A 17,570-nucleotide genomic window follows, 5' to 3' on the forward strand; every position below is an offset into this window, starting at 1 on the left:
TGCTTGGAAACTGATATGACTGAACCTCCAGCCAGCACAGCTGGACAGTGGTCACATCTGGACTATTTATTCTTTAGGATGGACGGGTGCATCATTTTTGTTGCTCTGACTGCTCTTTTTCCTTTTAAATGTCTCATAGTTTCATAATTAAGACAAAAAAATCTAGATGTCCAAAGGAAGCCAAGCTGAGCTGTCAAATGAAAATGTTAATTTCCGTCTGTTTTCCTTCCATCCATCCTTCCATTTTCTACTGCTTATCTGTTCAGGGTCGCGGGTGGGGGGTGGAGCCTGTCCCAGCTGACATTGGGTGAGAGGTGGGGTTCACCCTGGACGGGTCACCAGTCCATCACAGGGCCATCAGGAGCAATGAGGGGTTCAGTATCTTGCTCAAGGACATTTGGACAAGGTCACCGGGGGAAGTGGGGATCGAACCAGCGACCCTTCGGTTGCCAGACGGCCACTCTAGCCATCTATTACTGTTACATGAAAATTAGCCGTTTGTCTGGACTCATTCTTCCGTCTCAGTCTACCACTCCTGTACGTTACTCATTTCTCTGAACAAAACACTGTCCAGACACGATTCATTTTCAAGCCTCCCTGAGCTCAGAATGAAGTCTCTGCATGTCCCTGCAAGTGGAAGTGATGTCCTGAACAGTGTTTCCATCCCTCGTGATACGTAGTAACTTGTTTTCATGTGGCCACGCCCACCTCCCGTGAGTATAAACGCGTTTTTAGCAGGAAAATGTTCTAGCTCTGTTAACCATCAGTCACCAGCATTGTTCAGATTTGGCTGAATGTGGGTTTGATGTGGATTACTAACCACTGCTAACCCTGAAGTTTTAACCTGTTAACTAACAAATCAAGCGGACGTAACTTGACATCTGTCAGACATTAAATTGACGTCAGGTGCCAGCTGAGATGTTGCCCACCAGTGTCATGTAACTTTACAGAGGATATTATTAACCTGAGTATCTGAAAGGCAAAGTCCACATTTTTGGGTGAAGAATCACGTCGGCGGTGCTTGTAACCCGCTGGCTCGGCGAGTTGAGTGAGACAGACAGCATGAGGACTCTTTGTGTGTGGTCATTGCAAACCTGCCAAAATGATTTTCAATTGCTTTCCTGTGATTGTCTGCCTGCTTGGCACTTGCATTGTCTCTCGTTCCCCCCCAGTCCCACCCATCTGTCACTCCAGACAGGTTAAAACAAACAGGCGGAATGATGTAAGCATTAAGTTTGCTCCCAGGTCAGCCAATGTGCTGTTTCCTCCCTCTTTCAGTCCTCTTCCACTTAATCAAGAAAACCTAGTTTGGTGTCAGATTTCATTCAGATATGAAGGAGGCTGTGAAGAAGAACATAGAATATCTGACACCGTTCGAATCGATTGCGAGAGGAGTGAAGAGGATGAGACACTGGGAGGATTGGGACAAAACTTCTGACAACCTCCAAGACGTGTTTCTGAAAGTGTAGTGTTGGCCTGAGTGCCACATGATTGTCAGACATCAGAATGGACCTTCCTTTGGACTTCTAGACTTTTTTTGTCTTAATTCTGAAACTATGAGGCCAACATGCCTGTGATGGTTGAAGTGGTGAACTTGTGTTGTTCAGAAGTTGATCAGCAATGACATGGATGCCTGGTGACCTCAGGAGACTTGGCTAACTGTAGCTGTTTATGTAGTTGACCAGAGTGTGAGTGTGGAAGTGGAAGAGGACTGAAAGAGGGAGGAAACAGCACATTGGCTGACCTGGGAGCAAACTTAATGCTGAACCTCACTAACCCACCCTCTCCTGGAGGTCACGCCAGGCTACTGTGATCCAGGTATCCACTTGTTTTCTTGCAGAAAATCGCAAATCAGTGACTGTGGTGACAGAATGAACCAAAGCCAGCAGGATTCTTACATTACATTTTGGACAATTGTGGAAAATAAGCATATTGAACAGCACGTTTATTTTAAAAGTTCAAAGCTCACATTTGACTATGAACAAACTGCATCGTCCATGCTGGACTTCACTGCTACAAGAGTGCAACCTCGTCTGTTTCATCGTGATGACGTTTAATGTCGCTGACAACATCTGTGGTCCGTCAGAGTCATTTGTTAGCAACTGCCGGTTTTAAGAGACTCAAAACGCTTCAAAATTATGGAAGAAGTATTGATGGTATTTACTTCCATATGTACGCTGCAGCTGCAAGCTTAGCCTGAAAACCTCTCACGTTGTAGCGTCCTGTGTCTCCTCTGACACACAAATGGTCATTTCTGCATCTGCAGGACCTCAGCGGTCTGTTTCCTGTTGTTTTAGTCTTTCTCTCATACCTATGAGGGTCCGCGTGCCGCATTTATCACACGGCAACAGATGTGTGCGGATGATCAAGCTCAGACCGTGTTTGGGTTTCAACCCTCGCCCGCTAACCTCACTAACCCACCCTCTCCTGGAGGTCACGCCAGGCTACTGTGATCCAGGTATCCACTTGTTTTCTTGGACTCCCAGTTCTGCAACCTTGATGATGTCTTGACATTCATCATTTGGTTCGTCAGTTTGCCAGTCTCTTACCCACAACAGTCGGTCGCACCAGCGGAGACTTGTAAATGCTGAGTGTCGTGCCTGCAGGCTGCCACCAGCAGCCCGAGAGCATGGACGATTCATTCGGTCAGTTCAGCTCTCCAGCTCACACAGATCTGGTGCACACTCACATCCCTGGCAGGCCTTCACTCTCAGTGTGCGCCATGTGATTTTATTTCTTGTCCCTTTGAATTGTTCTGTTGCCTCTTCCGTGATGTAACGTCTGATCATGTTCCTTTCTTTTACTGTTTTGATTGTTTTGATTTTTCCATCTCGTCATTATGCTGACAACCATCAGCCTTGCTGTTGCTAAAGGCAGAACATAGTGAGTAGACGGAATTGACACCAGGCTCATTTTGTATTTCACGGTGAGCCCGGCAGCTCCTACGGTGGATGGTTTTGTCCAATCATTTGTATCAGCATCGTGTTCAGCTCAGAGGGAAGGTGAAGGGGCGTCGGTGCAGATCCAAATATCAGTCGACTAATGGGTTTGGATCTGGCAGCTTCGTCCAGGTCCATATAGAGGTCAACCCAGTGACAGTGGGGTGTCTTCAACAAGTTAACTGGACTGTGAACAGGCTTTCTGAGGTGGACAAGGCCTCCATACATAGCACGCCGGGCCTCCTACTGTTAGCGGAGGGCCCTGTCGGAGCGCTCAGGGAGGCTACTGTTTCGGCTACTGTCAGCGAGATGGATGAGGGGGGAAACACAGAAAGAGGGAGAGTCTATTTAGGCCTGCTGACATCCTAGACTGTGTTTGACATGTGAACACAAAAACTCACATCCCCCACTTTTACTTACGCTGGCACAGCGAACATATGGTGCCCTCAAACCCTCAGACACATATGCAAAAGAAATTAGTTTACCATCGATGATGATGACCAAATTAGATTTGTCACACTGGGGATGGAGAATGCTTTACACACGTGTATGCACGCACACACACACACACACACACACACACACACACACACACACACACACACACACACACGTGTACAGCACAATGGCTGGAATTGTACACAAAGAGCGCAGGGCTGACACCATGCTGGGCCTCGGACAGGCAGGGTGATGGATATGATGGATCAATCACTCGCTCAGTTTAATCAGGACATCAGTCACCCAAACCAAGACTGAGAGCCATGGGTGAGATGAGAGGGCTGGGAGGGGAGGGGAGAGCTGGAGGCTCTTTATTACCACCTTTAACCCCTGGTGGGAATCTTTATGGGTTGATTGAATGAGGATGCTGTATACTTACATTAGCATCAAGCACACACTGGCTGTGAAGAGTGTGATCCTGCTTACAAGGGAGAAGGAATGAAGAAACGAGTGTAAGAAAGACTTGAGGGAGGATTCTGTTCTAGCTGGTATTTTTGTGGGAATTCCAAAATCCCCAACGGTTATCCAGGAACTGGCACATTGCAGTAATATTTTATCTGTAACAGTAAGAGTAGCTTGTCAGCCAGGTGATTTATGAACACAAACACCACAAAGACTGAGAAGATGCTCCTTGAAGGTGCCTCTTGGTGAGGACTCATCCTGGCGCCCAAGCAGGTCGGCGGCTGGAACGGCTTCATGCTCCCACTGTTTCTGACAAATGGCAGAACTCTGCATTTGCATCCCATCATGTGTTCAGCTGGACGCGCTGACGAGGACTGAATATGGCAGACTGAGATCAGCTTGAATGATTTTTAAAAGAACAAACTGTTTAATTTGACTGTTATTGATATCGTGATATGACTCAAGATTAGAAGGGATTGTCATTCTTGTGTCATGATGATTTGAATTGAAAAACACATTGAAATGGTAAAGCTGTGATTCTGACAGAAATCTGAATCCAAACAAAGATCTTTCTTAAATCGGTGGAACAGCATTTGAGACACCACTGTAGAACCTCTGTACTTCACTCAGAACGGCTCTCTTCTCAAATATTGCACCTCCTGCCATTAAGACACTGCAAATGGCTAAATGGTCGTCCTGGTATAATTGTGAGATATTGTCCACTGAAACATGCTTTCATTAAAGCTCAGTGCCAGCCTCATTCCACCATCTTAATGCACCTGAGACAGATGTAAGCCAGAGAGAGAATAGAGGAGCCAGTGTGTGCCGAAAGGGTCCTCATGCTCAGAGGCAACCGTTAAATTCATTCTGCTTCCTCTGTCCTTTCTAGTTTATAATGACCAGTTTCAGTTTTGCTCCTAAATGTACAAAGAGGAACGTTGTCCTCTGTTGGAGCGCTGATGCAGCAGACTGAAGCTGCACAGTTCACAAAGGAAAATAAAGTTTACTGAAGGGGCATCTTTGCCCGACGGGCAGCTGTGGAGCTAAAACTTCAGGGAATCGAACCTTCAGGGAATTGAGCCTTCAGGGAATCGAACCTTCAGGGAATCGAGCCTTCAGGGAATCGAACCTTCAGGGAATCGAGCCTTCAGGGAATCGAACCTTCAGGGAATCGAGCCTTCAGGGAATCGAACCTTCAGGGAATCGAGCCTTCAGGGAATCGAACCTTCAGGGAATCGAACCTTCAGGGAAACGAGCCTTCAGGGAATCAAGCCTTCAGGGAATTGAACCTTCAGGGAATCAAACCTTCAGGGAATCGAACCTTCAGGGAATCGAGCCTTCAGGGAATCGAGCCTTCAGGGAATCGAACCTTCAGGGAATCGAGCCTTCAGGGAATCGAACCTTCAGGGAATCGAGCCTTCAGGGAATCGAGCCTTCAGGGAATCGAACCTTCAGGGAATCGAGCCTTCAGGGAATCGAGCCTTCAGGGAATCGAGCCTTCAGGGAATCGAACCTTCAGGGAATCGAGCCCTCAGGGAATCAAGCCTTCAGGGAATTGAACCTTCAGGGAATCGAACCTTCAGGGAATCGAGCCTTCAGGGAATCGTCTATGCGCACACACAGATTCAGGAGACCTGAAGGCCCACCCTGGCATCGCTACTGTAGAGATTTAATATTTGTGTTGACTGTTCCAACCATTATTGTTTCTTTGGTTTGACTGGAACAAAATTTCCAGGAGCCGAAGCACAGGAGGTGCACCGCTTCCTCCCACTGGTGAAAACTCTGTCTGTGACGCTGCATCCACGCCAAATGTTGCACTTGTGACAAGTCCACCTGAAAAAGAGCTGGCAGTGCGACCCCTCCTTCATCAACCATGGCTGATAAAAATCAGCGTGAACTTTGCCTCGCCTGGGTTCAGTTCAACAGGGGAGCGCTAATTAATGCTAACATGATCAGACAGAACAGCAACCTATCTCTGAGGGCTTATCAGGGCTTATTTAGCAGCACTTAATGCAAATCACATGAAATGTGATTTTCATGACATTTACATTCATTTTCACTAAGAGTGAGTTTGCCACAGCAATAAATCTGTGGCAGGTTTAATAAATACTCCCTACAGAACTTTAACTTTGGAGCCACGGATTAGATCTTTGTGGTGGCGCTGAGGGAATGTCTGAACACATCTGCCTCAGCCGTCTCAGTGGAGTGGTGTGTGACGGCCAGGGAGAGAGAGGTGTGTCAGTGAGAGGTGGCAAACTCATCTATTCGTGCTAACGAGAATGACAGAGCAGCTTCTCGCTGAAGCGGATGTTGATGAAAGGCAGCCTGACTCAGAAAGACACAAACCTGACGAGGCGCGAGGGCCTCGACACCTTGTTGTTGCTCTAGAGATATCAAATTAATAGAAGGAGTCTGGGGCCTTTAGTGCTTTCATCTAGGTGAGAGTGATGATCCCCCTCTAACCTGACTGAGAATGTACTCCCCTTGCCACTCCAGATGAAGTGATTCCTGAGCAGCAGCCAGAAACTCCATATCTCAGAGGTGAAAATGTTGCAGCTTGTCGACAGTAAAACTCAGGGAGCTGAGATAAAACTGAGTCATGCTGCATTCAGCAGCAGCAAACCAGGGAGCTTGTGAAATGTTTGTGTCATGCTAAAATAACGAGTGTAGAGAGGAAACCATGCGTGGATATGAAACCAGTCTCCTATTGTGTGTGCTTCTCAGGAGAAGCGATGGCTGGATGTTGAGTAAGACCTTGGCTCCTTTCTAGTCACCGGTTCTGGAGCTTTCACACAGCAGCGTCTGGACGCTCACAACGTCACCATGACCCAGTCTTCAGGAAACATCTATTGTTACAGCAGGGAACAGTAGCAAATGTGTGTGTGTGTGTGTGTGTGTGTGTGTGTGTGTGTGTGTGTGTGTGTGTGTGTGTGTGTGTGAGTGTGAGTGTGAGTGTGTGTGTGGCAGCAGGAGAAGGGGTGTGTGTGCTTGTGATGGATGTGTCTCTCTTCCTGTTTGTAGGTTCTCAGGAGCGCTCTTTTTCCCAAGCTGTGAACTCACACACACTTTCACACGCGCACACTGCCGTGTGTTCCACCGTGCACATTGTTGGAGAAAGGCAGGCACAGGCAGAGAGAGGGGAGGGAGATGAAAGAGTTGCAGGAGTAAATCTCATTCCCCGTGGACCCAAGGATACGCCACAGGCACACTCAGGAGGGCCTGAGACTCTTTTAAGTCAAATTCTTTATTCCCTCTTCTTTTGACATAAAGCTGCAACCTCCACCGTCAATATGGTGTCGGCACTCAGCACAGCTCATGTTTCCGTCAGGCCCTTGCGCTGTCACATATCTGCGCAGTTGAGCAAACACCGACCTACGCCTCTGCATTCACTCACAGCTTTTCATTTCAACTGATAATTGCTTTGCCTCTTGCACCTTAGACTGGCAGGAAGGGAGGGAGAGGGCAGAGGACAACCGTTCACCTCAGATGAAGACAAAGACAAGAGACTTAACCAGATCAGCTTCCTCGCTGGCCAGTACTTCAAACCTGACCCATGACCTTTCCGTTTTAGCCTGTCACGATCACCTGTCCTCTCATCCAGGTATCTCGAGAAAGATGATCTTCCATGCTGACCACATATACGTGGTGGTGACAGCCACGTTCCCTCGGAGTCTTTTGTTCCGGAGGTCATCTCTGAAGCTCGTCTAACACTTAATTACATCTCTTAAGAGGAGGGGACCGAGCTGTCACGTGTGAGACCAGCCACTTCATCAGAGGAAGAATCCTAGAATCCTAACCTTCCCATCTGAAAAGTTGTGGCAGTTGATCAGAGCAAAATAAATATTGTGTCTTTCTGTTTAAATGCTGCTTTTGATCGCTGCCGTCAAAGATTCATTCGGTCTATTCTTCTTCAGAGCAAACACACAGCGACCTTCAAGAAGCCTGCAAAGGCAACACTTAAATTTGCAAATATTTCATGTGACAATTTCAGTTTTCTGTGCATGGAGGTTTGGCTCATCATGGCCGAACAGAAGGATAGCCATCTTGTGGCTTCCCTTTAAATCCAAGAAAGTTTGATTAGCATCTTGGAAAAGGATGGTGTAATGTGGTTATAAATTCCTCTCTGATCGTGGCCAAGCAGAAACATCTTGGGGGAAACCACAACTTAACAAAAACCCTCTGGTCAAGTTGCAATACTTCGTTATACTGTTGGCCTGAAGCAACAACAAAAGTCAGCACCTTTGGCAACCAGAGACAGTCTTTTCCAAAACATGGACTACAATAATGTCTTGCTGTTATGCTCTGTGGCTGAGCTAGAACGGATCCTGATGGCAGAACCAGTACGAACAGGCTCCCTGGAGGTGGAGGAGCCACTATTTGACTGCACCATTTGTTCTTATATGTATGAATCTAAATGTGCTCTGCAGGAATCAGACCTCATAAACAATTTCATATTTGCATGTAAAGAAAAGAGAGTGAAGCAGCAGGGAGACGACTCAGGCTGGAGTCAAGCTAGCGTGCACAACTATGTGGAGTTCAGTGTTCTGGGTAGGAGCTCAAACACACACTCACGCACACACACACACAAACACACACACACACACAAACAAACACACACACACACACCCTCCAAATCACAGCAAGTTGCAGTGAAGTGCTGAGCATTAGGCAAGTTGGATGGTTGAATCCATTTTGTTAAAATAGAGAGTAAAACAAACAGAAGCCTAGGAAACAGAGAGAAGAACGAATGGGACGGGTTCATAAAATGTTCAGGACCTTTTAGCCCTCAATTTAGTCTTACAGACAGGAAGCAAAGCCTCCTCGCCCCCGACATCTATTGTGCACAAACCTGGGTGATTGACAGTTACACAATTATTCTGCGATAATGGCTATCATTTTATTATCATGGCAATGATTTTAGCCGTCACTTCTCAGCAGTTGAAATTGTTCATAAATTGATTTTTTTGTCTTGAAGACCTTTGTTGCTTCAATTCCCAAAATTGTGTGGGAACACCCGTTATTTAGCCTTCCAGGGCCGAAAGCATTCTTAAATCAATGAATTTCATTAAACGCATGCCTGCAGCAGTCACATGGTGGCCTGAGCCACTGCTCTCAGCGTCTCACTCTGAGATGCTTTACATTGGAGTTTTGCATTCTTGTTTCCTTGTGGTGCAGAATTCAGTCTAGGGAGACTTCACGATTGATAGGTTGGACACATGCTGTCATTCACTGCTGAAGTACCCACTCTCCTCCACATCCTCCATCTCTTTGCTCTCCTAAAATCCCCACCTCCTCCACCCTCCCTCCCCCTTTGTCTCCTTCCTTCCTCACCTCTCGCTTACCCTCCCAAAGGTGGAAGAACTGTTTCCATTCAGGGCGGTGAAGGCGGGGGTGGGGGGGGGCAGCCTCTATGGCTCTTTATACCAAGGCCCCTGGGCTATCAACATGACAATGTGACAATGTGGCGGGGCTTTTTAAAAGAGATCTTGTGATTGTTAAGTGTTTTTTTTCCCCCTGAAGAGGCACTATGGGGCAGGGTCAGGGGACCTGAAAAGTTCCAGTGAAAGAAGAGGGCCAACTTTGATCACACAATGTGACAGGGATGGACATTTTATTAACTTGAGCCAGGACAGCTGGGTTTGGTCTCTTGGGGTTCAAGAGTCTAGTAATGGTAAATCGGAGTTGTCAGGGAAATTCATGCTGAGATGAAGGAAATCTTCAGTGAGACTCTCACCAAAAAGTCTGAAAGGCTGCAAAAAACCTTCAAAGGGATTTGGTATTTGGGAGAACTCTTTTATTTTCTAGACTCATAAATGCCTCAAATTTTCAGTGCAGTTTGAAGCCAGGCAGTCAGTAGCCTGCAACGCATCCTCATGAAACATTCATACAATATCTTACAAAAAGTTATGCAAAGTTATTCATGCAGCATCCCACAAATGTCCAACACCACCAGTGATCAGTGCACCTGTGTAAGAGTGGCCAGCAGATTCAGGGCGACACCAGAGATGTGTCCACCACCAGGGGGGGCGGCCTTCTCCTGAGCCCATCCGCCTGTCCCACTGGGGTCACGAGCTCCTGCTCATCCCCGCCACAGGGAAGCAGACTATCTTGTTGAAAAATTGAACTGAATATGCATCAGACATGCAAGTTACAACTGTGTTGACGAGGGATAATCGCATTTACATGAGTGATACATGACAATGAGTCCAGGAAGTACCTCTGACAGGCTTTATACATACCTAGAGTACACCAGTTTAACTCTTTCCCTGCCACAGCCCTGCCAGCGGGCCTCCAGACCCTGAAGAATTTTCACCTACTGCAAGTGCTGCTGTGTACATGTATTTGTACGCTGTTTCCTAGAGAGCCATTGTTGAGTTAAAAGTATTTAACCTTATTCTCTCTTCCCAGTCAGTGACGAGAGGGAAACACTCATGAGATAAACCGTCTGTGGAGGCGAAGTACAGAACGCAGAGGCAGCATCTGTAGTTCGGTCCTGTAGTCCAGACGTTTGCTGCTCAGGTTGAACAACAACCTCATTCACATGCACTCAGTATTCACCTGTTATTCCATATTCTACCTGTATTGTGACTAAGCTGTTTTTTTGTCTTGGGAAAAATAAATTTCCACTAATAATCCTGTTAAAATGCATCCATTCAAATTCCAGCAGAGATTTGTCAGACACAGGGGATGTTTGCTGACATTGTTTCCCTCCTGTCTGGTTCAGTGTTACACACCGTGAGACTTACAAAGAAATGAGGTTAAATGCTGCTCTACTGTTTGCTTTTGTTACTGTAACATGTTTAACGAGTGAGAAGTCAAGTCAACTTTATTTCTAGAGCGCCAAATCACAACAAAAGTTCTCTCATGACACTTTACAGGTAGAGCAGGTCCAGCACCTCCCTCCTTCAATGAACCTCCACCCAACAATTCTCCATCAGCAGCACATCCTGCAACAGCAGCCACCAGAACCTTCCTTTACCAGCAGGAAGGTGGAGCAGATCCAGGATCAGTGGGGACGGAGAGAGAGCAGGAGAGCAGGACAGAGACAAAGACAAAGACAGAGAATGGAGGAAGACAGAGAGACAGAAGGAGAGAGAGAGAGGGACAGAGATAAAGAGAGAGAGAGAGGAAGAGAGACTGATGGACAGAGACAAAGACAGAGAATGGAGGAGGACAGAGAGACAGAAGGAAAGAGAGGGACAGAGATAAAGAGAGAGAAAGGAGGAGAGACTGATGGACAGAGACAAAGACAGAGAATGGAGGAAGACAGAGAGACAGAAGGAGAGAGAGGGACAGAGATAAAGAGAGAGAGAAAGGAGAGACTGATGGACAGAGACAAAGACAGAGAATGGAGGAAGACAGAGAGACAGAAGGAAAGAGAGGGACAGAGATAAAGAGAGAGAGAAAGGAGAGACTGATGGACAGAGACAAAGACAGAATGGAGGAAGACAGAGAGACAGAAGGAGAGAGAGGGACAGAGATAAAGAGAGAGAGAAAGAAGGAGAGACTGATGGACAGAGACAAAGACAGAGAATGGAGGAAGACAGATATGCAGAAGGAAAGAGTGGGACAGAGATAAAGAGGGAGAGAAAGGGAAGAGACGGACAGAGACGGACAGACGGGGACGTGAGCAGGTGGAGCTACGGGTGGCAGTTGGAGCCTCTTCAGGTCTGGAGCCTCCTCCAGCAGCACCAGGATCTGGGATGAGGGGAGAAGAAGAGGAGTCAGTAACACGTCTGAGGACAGGAGGAGGAGAGAGAAGCCCAGTGCATCATGGGAGATCCCAGCAGTCTGAGCCTATAGCAGCAGATCTAAGGGCCAGCCTAAGCAGTCCTGACTATAAGCCTGATCAACAAGGAGGTCTTAAGACTGCTCTTAAACCTAGAGAGGGGGTCTGGGTCCTGGACTGGAACTGGGAGACGGTTCCACAGGAGGGGAGCCTGATAGCTGAAGGCTCTGGCTCCATTCTACTGTTAGAACTCTAGGAACCAGCAGGAACCCTGCATCCTGGGAGGGAAGGGTTCTAGCTGGATCATAGGGGACTAGGAGCTCTGTCAGGGATGAAGGAGCCTGATTGTTGAGGACTTTGATGGTAGAAGAAGAATTTTAAATTCTATTCTGCATTTGACAGGGAGCCATGCAGAGAAGCAGTACAGGAGAGACCTGGTCTCTTCTACTAGTTCCCGTCAACACGTGGGCAGCAGCGTTCTGGACCAGCTGGAGAGTCTTTAGGGACTTATTAGTCCAGCCTGACAGGAGGGAATTGCAGTAATCCAGCCTGGAAGTGACAAAGGCATGGACTAGTTTTTCTGCATCCTTTTGAGACAGGATGTGACTGATCTTAGCGATGTTTCGTAAATGAAAGAAAGCAGTCCTAGAAATTTGCTTAATGTGGGCATTAAAGGACAGATCCTGATCAAAGAGAACTCCTAGGTTCCTTACGGTCATGCTGGGGGCCAAGGTGATTCCTTCCAGGGTACCTGTCTCATTAGATAGGGTGTCTCTAAGATGTTTTGGGCCCAGGACAATGACTTCAGTTTTATCTGAGTTTAATAAAAGGACATTATGGGTCATCCACGTTTTTATCTCCTTCAGACAGGCCTCCAGTTCAGTCAGCTGATTTATTTCATGTGGATGCATTGATGAGTTCAGCTGTGTGTCGTCTGCATAGCAGTGAAAATTAATTGAGAGTTTCCTGATCATGTGACCGAGAGGAAGCAGGTACAGGGTGAGGAGGATTGGTCCAAGCACAGAGCCTTGAGGAACACCATAACTGACTGCAGTGGTTTCCGAGGGTTTATCATTAGTTAGTACCAACTGAGATCGACCTAGTAAATATGACCTGAACCAGTTTAGTGCAGTTCCTTCAATGCCAATGACAGGTTCCAGTCTCCGTAGAAGGATATGGTGGTCAATGGTATCAAAGCTGCACTGAGATCTAATCAGACCAGCACAGAGACCAGTCCCTCATCTGATGCTAGTAGGAGGTCATTGATAACTTTGACTAGTTCTGTTTCTGTGCTAGGATGAACCTGGAACCTGGCTGGAAATCCTCTAATAGGCTGTTACTATGGAGACAGTCACACAGCTGTTTAGCAACTGCTTTCTCCAGAATTCTGGAGAGAAATGGAAGATTTGAGAAGAGTTCTATCCTTTGTTCGTAGTCTGATAGTAGCATTAAGCTAACATATTTATGCATCTGCCATAAATAGGTGAGACGCAAAATCACAAACGGCTGTAAAAACCCTGACTTGAGACTGAGGTAAATGTATCCAAGACTGCTCCTAACACCCCCATAATATCTGCATGTCCCACGTCTTCACTGCAAAATGACAAATCGTGGAAATCCAAGTGAAATTTGCTCTTAACCTGACCTTGAAATGAACATTGCCATTTTTGGAATCGTCAAGACAAGTCAGGTGCATCAGCAAATCCCTCACATTAGAGAAGGTGGAGAACCTCCCTCCTAGTAGAGCAGGTGGAGAACCTCCCTCCCAGTAGAGAAGGTGGAGAACCTCCCTCCTAGTAGACCAGGTGGAGATCCTCCCTCCCAGTAGAGCAGGAGGAGAACCTCCCTCCTAGTAGAGCAGGTGTAGAACCTCCCTCCCAGTAGAGCAGGTGGAGAACCTCCCTCCTAGTAGAGCAGGTGTAGAACCTCCCTCCCAGTAGAGCAGGAGTAGAACCTCCCTCCCAGTAGAGCAGGAGGAGAACCTCCCTCCTAGTAGACCAGGTGTAGAACCTCCCTCCCGGTAGAGCAGGTGTAGAACCTCCCTCCTAGTAGAGCAGGAGTAGAACCTCCCTCCCAGTAGAGCAGGAGGAGAACCTCAGTGGGGGGTAAAACGTAGCCACTGTTGCGTTGCATAAATTTCCACTGCAATGCCACCGATCTGGTTTCTGTTTAGTTTGATTGTCTCATGTTACTCTCACCTCATCTTTACACCATAGTACAGTTTGTGAGTGTTGCAGAGGCCACCGAGTGATCACACATCATTTTAACCTTGTGTTTCTCGGGAATGTTGAGAGGTCAAACAAACTCTAGCTGAGTCACAGAGGAGGCAGTGGTCTCACCTGCCTGGTCCCAGTATGTCTGACACCAGCTGGGGAGTTGATCCAGATCCTACCAGGAACTGGAGAACAGAGATGAGCAGCGATTTGCTTCAGACTCTGACTGACATTTCTGTTCAGTGAGATATCAGATGACTCTTCATTCCGGCTGAAACTGAAAGGAATTGTTGGTGCTAGTGTCACTTACATGTTTTTGCCTTGACTGACATGTATCTAATTACTGTCCCTTGAGATTACCTTCCAAATACGGATTAGAGAAACATGACTCCTGCTCTGTGGATGCTGGAAAATCCTGTCTCTCAGCCTCAGCTTCCCCTCATGTCATAACCACTGACTCCAAACCACCCAGGAGCACAGCAGACAACCCCTGCAAATGCTGTCATTTACACATCCACTACCCCCGCCCCCCATCTGAGCCACGCTGGAACTCTTTTCCTCTCCTCTTCTACGAAACATGTTTTATTATTCATCAAAAGCTGTAAGCACCTCTCCCTCCCTTCTACACACCCGAAAAACAAGACGTCTCTGGCTCTTTAATGCTGATTCCTCTCATCCCTGAGAACAGTTTTGGTGGATCATTAAAATAAAACACAACCACAAGTTGCAGGAAATCAAGTCTTTGGCTTCAAGCAGGGGAATTTGAAAAAAGAAGCTGGGGGGGGGGGGGGGGGCGCGGCTGCTCCTGGATGGATGAACCAAGAGTTGCCCTCGATTTCTGGCAACGAAAAACACAATTTGCTTTAATTCAGAGGAAATGTGTATTTCTGCACATTCTGTACACTCACAACACTCACACTCATCCTAACAATGTCTGGTACAGTGGAAGACTACAGGCTCAGGAGTGAACACACACAAAGAGTCTTTTCATGAGTATGAAAGCACTTCATCTGACATCTGTTTCTAAAAGTATTCTTGATCTACAATCGAAGCACCACGCAGCACAAACGCGTGTGTACAAATACTCTCTTTCTACTAAAATTAGACTGCAATGCTGAGAGGGGCGGGTAATTAGAAAAAACAAATGACAAAAAAAATATCCTCCTGGATTTGGAGCACTTTCATTTTTAGCTTGAGAGTTGTGACCTTTTTAATTTATTCACTGGGCTTTTGTTATATGTTTTTAAATATAGTTTTACCAGTTTATTTTAAGTGTGATAGTCCAGGGAGATTTATCACAATGGCCTCATTACCCCAGAGTGGGATAGCAATCATTTCTGTTCAGGATGTCTTTGTCAAGTTGTGCTTTTTTACTCCGTTGCTCTGCCTGCTCGGCTATTTGATGTTCCTGCTGTTAGATTTACAAGCTCAGATTAAAGTATCATTTTAGCCTCCGATAGCACATGAAAAGAGTATTTAAAAATGGACACAAGCAAAGTTAATTATAGTTCAAACAGGGACAAAACATAAAATCCATGCAAAGGTCAAAGGGTCAACATGCATTCATTACTAAAGTCCACAATTAGACACAACAGATGAGGTGATGAAATAGTTTCACGTTAAAAAGAAACTGGAGGTGACGGTGCCTTTGGCATTCTCTCAGAACTCAGTAACTGCCTTCATGTTCTGTTTGATGATATATGAATTGATGCAGTTCAATATGTATGATGGGTTTTGGATGCGTTGCATTTGAAGCCAGTGAAGCATGAGAAGCTGCACAGGCTCAGCTTCCAGTGTCTCCAGGATTTCAACAGAATGCATTTTTACGAAAAAATTGGCAGACCCTGCAGTGACAGAATCCCAGAGCTCTGCGAGCTCTTCAAAGAAAACATTCCAAGAAGTTATTGGGGACTGGGGGGCCTCACTGAGGGGGTGCTATCACAGTGAGCTCATCATCCATAAGTATACGCCTAACAATAACAACAGCATAGCAAGTAACTTTAAAAATGGCAGGTTTAGGTGTCATGTGTCTTATCTAACATGTGTGTAAGCAGCGGGAGGAGGCTTTTGCCTTCAGGGTGTGATTGCAAAAAGGTATTGTCTCCGTCAGAGGACTCCATTTTTGAGTAGAAAAGCTCGAGCCTCACTGCACGGTGGCTTCACAGCAACAAACAGGACAGCAGAAAAACAAATCAAAAACAGGACATCAAGGAAATCCCAAACAGGGAACCACAAAACACAGTAACTCAAAACAAAGTAGCACAAAACAAGAGATGCAACTATTTGGAAATCACATTTGCAATAGACAGGCGGCACGGTGGAGCAGTGGTCCTCACTGTGGCCCCCAGCAAGAAGGTTGAGGGTGGAGCCCCGGCTGCAGCACGGGGTCTTTCTGGGTGAGTCTCCATGTTCTCCCTGTTCCTGCTGGGTTCTCTCTGGTACTCCAGCTTCCTCCACAGTCCAAAGACATCAAGAGGGACCAGGTTAATCCAGACTCTAAATTGACCGTAGGCGTGGCTGGGAGAGCCAATGGTTGTCTGTCTCTATGTGTTGGCCCTGCCATGGACTGGTGACCTGTCCAGGGGGAAGGCTGCTGGGATAGGCTCCACCCACACCACCCTCAACAGGAGGAGAGGGAGAACATGGAGGGATGGATGGATGATGGATGGAGGGATGAGTGGATGGATTTGCAATAAAAACATAGTGAATCAGAAAACAGTACAACACATCAGAAACAGATTTCACCAATAGCAAGGCTGCAGACAGCAGGAGCAGGTCCTCTGTCTGGCGTTAGCATCTTCTCCTCACGTCTGTGTGGCTTCTCTCTCTCCGTTTCGCCACTACCAAAGACATGGAGGTTACTTGGATGCTCTTGTTGGTGCTCCTGACCAGCAGGAACTGGAACTCACTGCCCTGCGGAGGATGGTTGAACGCAGAGAATACGTCTCACTGTGCTGTACATGTCATAATAAAGACGTCACACACAGGACTCAAGTTCACAAGTTACTTTTAGGCAGTAGGAGAGTAATACAAAGGTTTCTGATCAAATTGAGACTGAGGTTTGGTTGCTGCTTCGTTCTCAGTCCAGAGTGAAGATCTCCCTCTCAGAAGCTTCAGAGTCCAGCCTGGAACTTTCCTGCCTGCCGTCATGATAGCGAATGTCTCCTGGGAGTTTTAATCCAAGTGACTGTGCTGCTCTGCTCATCGTGAACACGATTGTACAGCATCACATGACACCGTCCGCCAGTCAGGGCTCGTGTAGGAAGTAGCCTCAGGTATCCTGGGTAACGGAGTTTGAATATGTTGGTATCAGCAAAAATATTTTATTGAGCCCTCAAATATTACCATAACATGTATACATATACTATATGTACATACAAATACAACATATAATGTATGTACACACAGGGAAAAAATAAATCGAAGACTGATATGCATAAATATACACAAATGCACATTTGACACTACAGGTGGTGTGAATAGAGGAGAAATGGTTGAAATACAGTTTTACATTGTTGACATATTACATTTGTGTTTGGAGGGTATTTCCTGTATCACTCCAAAAATATTTAAACCCTGTCAATACTTTCAAGTTGAATGGTCACAGAACATCCATCTTCCTCATGTTTTTAGGAGGGCCTGTTCATCAGAAGGGAAGAAGCTGTTTATGTCACAGAGCACTGCAGTTCCTGTGTGTGTGTGTGTGTGTGTGGGGGGGGGGGGGGGGGTCAGGGAAGTTATGAGCAGGGTGTGATGGGCCTGCACTGAAATTACTTCACTCTGGACGTG

Source organism: Aulostomus chinensis, chromosome 12, assembly GCF_037954235.1.
Source record: "Aulostomus chinensis isolate RoL2024-O1b breed Wild chromosome 12, RoL_Achi_v1.0, whole genome shotgun sequence".
Lineage (NCBI taxonomy): Eukaryota > Metazoa > Chordata > Actinopteri > Syngnathiformes > Aulostomidae > Aulostomus > Aulostomus chinensis.